General features: G+C 47.1%; 1 pseudogene; it reads right to left on the reverse strand.

Moving 5' to 3' along the window:
• Nucleotides 1-294: 294 nt before the first annotated feature.
• On the reverse strand, nucleotides 295-4,892 carry LOC124682260 (annotated as a pseudogene).
• Nucleotides 4,893-6,243: the final 1,351 nt, after the last annotated feature.

The following is a 6,243-nucleotide window of genomic DNA, read 5'->3' on the forward strand; positions in this document are numbered from 1 at the left end:
CATCTTCGCCAGACCGTGGAGCGCTACAGCACGGTCGCTCACACAATTGAAAATCTTCCCTGCCACCGTGTTGGGGTTCTCTGCAGCGAGCATGAGCTTCCCAGATCTCCGTGGTTGAGATGTTGGTCAGCTGTGAATCTTCAATCTAGGATCGACAACGGCTACTTACGCATGATTTCGGCATACAAAATAATAAATCACAAGAAGCCAATGAGTGTTTGTCGATCTGTCCTCTTTATCGCAAAATGAGTGATAAAGTGATTAATTTGTGAGGTTTAGATTCTTGAACGAGACCTAGCAGCCGCCGCACACCACCGCAATGTACTTATCCACACTGACATGATCGGCGCTCTCCTTCACGAGGTCCAGCGTGTGAGCATCCGCACACAAAGCTAGAATAAACTATGTTCTAGTTGTAACAAAACAAGGCAATGCAATCAGGGAGGGGGGGGGGGGGGGGGGTATATTACCCCCTCGACATACAGCGGCTGGTCGGTCTGATTGTTCTGAAATCACACAAATTGGTTCTAAAGCATGAATCTCGTGTCAGAAAACAGAGGCAGCTAGCTATCGAACATACTTCACGGTGTCGACGTGCTTGTTGTTGTTCTCAAGCATGGCGTCCAAGGACGTTCCGCCGACCACCACACCGACGTTCGCTAGCTGGGTCACCCCATACCATCTTTGCCCTGACACTCGTAAGCTCCTGCATGCTTTTGCGTCAACGACGATCCATGAGAAACATGAGCATGAAGCGATTACCACCGGCGGTGTAGCCATCAAGTCTATCGCACCAAGAAGCACGAGATACGGCGCTTCTTCATCTTGTCGGAACCCTTGTCGCGGATGGTGAGCACGTACGGTGACCGCGTACCTGGCAGCGAGGAGCGCCTTGGCGAAGTACAACCCGATGACCGCGTGCCCACCTCTGTTGGTGTTGACGACAAGCATCCTCTTCTGGCCCCATCAGCCTCTGTGCACCGACACGGCCGCCTTGTGTCGCCTCGCCAGTCGCCACCATCATGCCAGCCACGCGCGGGAGGAATGGCAGCAGCAAAGTCGGCGAGCTCGAGAAGCGGCCTGGGGTCAATGCGATGGCCCTCTTCACAGCGGTTATGGCGGTGGGAGAGAAGGCCAAGGTGCGTTAGGGGATGGGGCGTAGCCATAGCAAGAGGCGATGGTGTGTGCGCGAGGCAGTCAGATCATGCTGGAGAAACTATGCCGAAGACCGGGATGCTGAGGACCATCTGGGACCAAGTAGAATTCCTTGTATGTTTTCCATGCATGTCGCAATTGCTGTCTCCAGGCTGATTTTGGCGATTCCATTCTCTGGTCGTAGCTATCCTTTAATTGTGGCGATCCCGCAATTAATACTAATTATTTACATCCTTATCTGGCACGAACGGTTTAATTGCTCCAGACGTTTATTTTGGAAAGTTATCAGCGCTGAGTTTTTGAGAAGGTTAGATCGCACGGATGACTACATATCAGACGGTCTGGATGTCTCCAATCTTTGACATCAGACATTTTTGACGACGTACCAACTCGAATATAATAGTAAAGATATGTAAAACGTATAAAGTTGCTAGCCAATTTTGACACAAAATGGAGCTTGTTTAATCTTCCTTGAATAATGGCAATGGTGGGAGATCCAAATATTGTATAAAGTTGCTAGCCATTTTTTACACACAATGGAGCTTGTTCAATCTTCCTTAAAGAAAAAGAAAGGCAATGGAGGGCGATCCAAATATTGTACAATCCATGCATGGACTAAAAATTGCTGCCAACTCTCAATCAATAACTAAAACGCAACCAACAGATAAATTGTTCTTTCATTATAGATGAATTACATGATTTCAACGCAATTGCTAACTTGAAGCCGTTGGAGATCACAAGTTTTTTTTCTAGGCAGAGATGGGGAGTAATTACCGGTCTTTGACAAATCGATCATATATTGTTAGATCCACATCATGCTCCCTAGCAGCTATGGACTGGCTTGTCAATTGTTCCATACTAGATGACACCCCGCGTGTTGCTGCGAGACTTGTAGAACAAAAAATGTTAATGTTAGTATATTTAAATTATGTTAGAATAAATTAATATCACTAACTGGCAAGAACAATACTGCAAGGGTGAACAAGAAGCGCAAGGAGATGTTGTTCAAGTCTGGTGATATGGTCCGGGTACATTTTCGCAAGAATAGGTTCCCGAAGGTACGGAAGTCCAAGTTGCTTCCTCGTGGTGCTGGTCCTTACAAAGTGCTTGCCAAGATCAATGATAATGCATACTCTTTAGATCTTCCAACTGATGAGTTTGGTGCCAGTAATTCTTTCAATATGGCTGATTTGACACCATATGACGGAGAAGACCTTGGAGCGTCGAGGTCGACGCCTTTTAAAGGGGGGTAGATAATGAGGACATCCCTACCGAACCACTACCTCCGTCATTACAAGATGAAGACGATGCTGCTGTGAAGCTCAAGTCCAATGAAGTTAGGATTGGACTTATGACAAGAGCTCGTGCGAAGCTACTAAAGCAACAGGTATGAAGAGGGAGCAAGCATCGCACGAGGAGGAGAGGAGCAGCTGGACATGGCGTTGGACATGAAGACATTCCATGGACGCGAGAGGGAGGATCGGGAGGCATGCGCGAAGGAGGAAGATGAAGTCCAAGCCGACGCTACGCCCGGCGCAACCGGCTGCCACGCCGGCCGGCCCGGTCCCACGGCTGGTTAGACCGGCCTCCAGACCGGACGAGCCCGGCGCCGACCGGATCCTGGACCGGTGCCAACCGGGCACCATCCAGGGGCTCTGGACCCCTTGTCCGGTCTCCACCCGGTGCCAGGCCCGGTTTCAATCGGCCTGCCCGGTCCCTGGCCCGGTCGACCGGTCCCCAGACCGGCCGTGTCCGAGTCAGTCTCGACCAGATCCCGATCTGGGTCGGTTTTTAATGTATTTTCTCGACTCCTGGTCGTCCTGAACCCCTATATAAGTACCCAGGACGCCCCCAAATTAGGTTTAGACCACGTTTAAGATAAACCCTAGTTCATAGTTGATTGCTTTGCAACTCTATCGAATCTATACACCAATTCGCATCAATCTGGTGTTTTGCTACTGAAAGTCTTGTGTGGTCTGCTGTTCCATTGGGAATTAGACGGTTGCAACTTACCGCTTCGTGGTCGGCGGCTACGTGCGCAAGTGTGTGGAGTTGCGAATAACTTGCAGGGTTGAGAGCTGTTGCATTGGCGACAGGAATCAATCGAGAGACTTCGTTGGCGTCATACAAGTTATCTCCACCTCCTCATCGTGTTATCTCCGCTGTGTTCATCGCGTGATCATCATCACCACCGTGCTTACTGAGAAGACCGGGCAACCCCTTATCACCCCACTTAGGTTGTTTTTACTTTATTGCCTAGTCATAGATTGTTTTTACTTTTATTTATTTACAAGTTTATTTCAGTTTACTTACACGAAACCTTGTGCTTGAGAACCACATGATGGAGTTGGGGACACAAGGCATTATTTTTTTTTTGTTAGATTGTTTGAAGAGGAAAAGGAGAGAAGTTCTTCGCCAATTCCCCGAGAGTTCGATATAAACCCTCGAGTCACCCTTGTGGGGAAGAGACGCTAGCTACAACACTCTGGAGTCCCAACAAGTTGGTACACATGGAGTTGTTGCCATCATGAACATTTTCTGGCGCCGTTGCCTGGGAATTGCAAGAGCATCTCATAAGTGGTTGAAGTGTGATTTTATTCACACGGCAACTGCTAGAACATTTTCTGGCGCCGTCTTTGTCAACTAAGGAGCACACCACACGTGCTAGAACCTCTTCTAGCATCTTCATCAACCTGTTACAAACACCTAAGCTTGGGGAGGCTGCAATCCTGTGAGCTTTTCTTTTCCTTTAGATTTACAAAGCAATTTACTTTTGTCTTGTTTTTGTCTTTTTCGCTTTATTTGAATTTGCGTCTGGTTTTCCTTCTCCCCCTTGCTTTTACTTTCAGTACTGTTTTTACTTTACACACATGAACAGAAAAATCCATAAAACTTAGTTTAATTTTACTTCTTACAACATGAATAGAAAAAAGATAAGGATAGGTTTGCCAGTGGGTAACATTGATAATGATCCTAGAAATCTTGAATGCAAAATCGATGACATGGTAATGAGGAAAATTATGAGAATCAATTTTCTAATGGGAATCCACTAGAGGCAGATTGGCATATTATTACCTTTGATAGATTGTGTGGGGCTATAAAGACTCCTAATCTTGACCCAAGCATATTTCTATTGGGAATCGATTACCTTTGAATGCAAAATCGATCACATGGTAATGAGGAAAATTTATGAGAACTGATTTTCTAATGGGAATCCACTAGAGGCAGATTGGCATATTATTACCTTTGATAGATTGTGTGGGACTACAAAGGCTCCTAATCTTGATATATTGGCATAGGGAGGAGGAGAAAGAGAGGACGAGCTGAGGACGGGAGACTGTCCTTCTCTTCCCATGGGCAAGGAAGGGCCCCTCCATGGACGGCGATGTTCGAGCCCCGTACCCGGCGAGGAAGCCCCCGTTGCCATGCATTTACGACCATGTCCTCTCCATATTGGCTTAGCAGCAAATGGGACACGAAAAGAAGGTTTTGCCTTGGTGGGCATGCAAAACCACAGAGCAACCACCACATGTCTCACACTGATTTGTAAGCCCACATAGGACCACGTAGCCAGTGTTGTTGATGAGTGGGCCCTCAAAGAAGTAGGCCCACCTTTCAATGGGGATAGCTAGCGTGGTGCGGGTGAGTGAAAAAAGGAGGGAAATAAGGACGACTAGGATTGCTCCACGCAGCACGATCGGATGGTGCGGACCACACATGCCCTTGATGGCCTCCATTTTCCCCAAAAATGTTTCTTTTAGATAAGTAAGAAACTGTGAGATGGTACTACCTACAGCCTGACAGGGTTATTTGGGTTCTTCAGCCGTTGAATCACGTGTATGGACTCACAAGATTGTTACCTTGTTCCCAGCTGTCGTTCAACAAAACCACTTAAGACGGAACTACCGATTTGAAGAATGGCCAAACTTGATGCGGAAATAAAACAAAATCCCTGAACTACAACACGGGAGAAACAAAGATACGAGAGTGGTGTTTACAAATTTAGAAGTCACCCGTCAAATAAACTAAATATTCATCAGTTTGAACAAGCATATTTTTACTAGTGGCGTTTCAAAAATCATCTTGCAGCAGCTGCAGTTTTAGACTGCAGATTTTGTCTTTAGTTGATTAGGTGACTTGATTGAGTTTGATGAAGTTTTATTTTGAATCCTTTGATCACTGAAGTTACTAGACATTTAAATAACTCTCTGCACATTATGAAACCGAATTTATTTGGAATTTTATGCATAGCATGCTATATATCTTTGTGCCACTAACCCCGCAGAAAAGAGTGGGAGAAGTTTTTGTAGTGAAGTTTTTTCACAGGGAACGATGGGCTACTTAACGCTCAAGGCGGCGATCGGCTATGTCTTACAGCCAGTACCTGATCAAAGATACCACTTCAAACCGGTTCCACATGGCTACGCTGTTGCCGGGGTGGATCAAGTTATGGATGGGTATGGGCCGCTGAGGCTTGACCACCCTGCCGGTGGCGGGGATTTGCTAGAGCTGGGAGAAGCCAAGAACACTACAGTTCTATGGCGAAAGGAATTCATTGTGATTCCGGGTTGAAAGGCGCCAACAAGGTCTCCACCGAGCCAGCATTCTCCACCGATGCAGCCGTCTCCAGTGCGTGAGCCTTCTCCGCCGCCGCGTGAGCCTTCTCCGCCGCCGTAGCCCACCACTCAGTCTAAGAGCAAAAAGCGGACCGCTACGGCAATGAGTCGTAACCGATCACCGAAACGCAAACAGGAGCCCCTCCCAAGAGTGCCTAAGGTTCCTCCCAAGAGACCTTATGACTATACAGTTGAGGAAAATGCCAAGATCGCAAAGGAACAACACATGAAATCCATGTTTGGCAAGAAAAAGCCCCGACTCGAGCCCGAGCCAGCTATATCCAAGGAAAAGAAGTTGAAACTGCTGAAGAACCTTCATCAACCTAAGCCAAGTCTTTCATCGAACTATGATCGGTCTATTCGCAAGTCAAATGTGGTAGCAAAAGAGCGGTGGAAAAAAAGTAAGGAAGAAGGGAAACAAGTTCCCCAGCTTGGAACCCAGAAAAACTCGTGCCCCCCGCTCAATGTGTAT

The sequence above is a fragment of the Lolium rigidum genome, unplaced genomic scaffold (genome assembly GCF_022539505.1).
Source record: "Lolium rigidum isolate FL_2022 unplaced genomic scaffold, APGP_CSIRO_Lrig_0.1 contig_7894_1, whole genome shotgun sequence".
Taxonomy (NCBI): Eukaryota; Viridiplantae; Streptophyta; class Magnoliopsida; order Poales; family Poaceae; genus Lolium; species Lolium rigidum.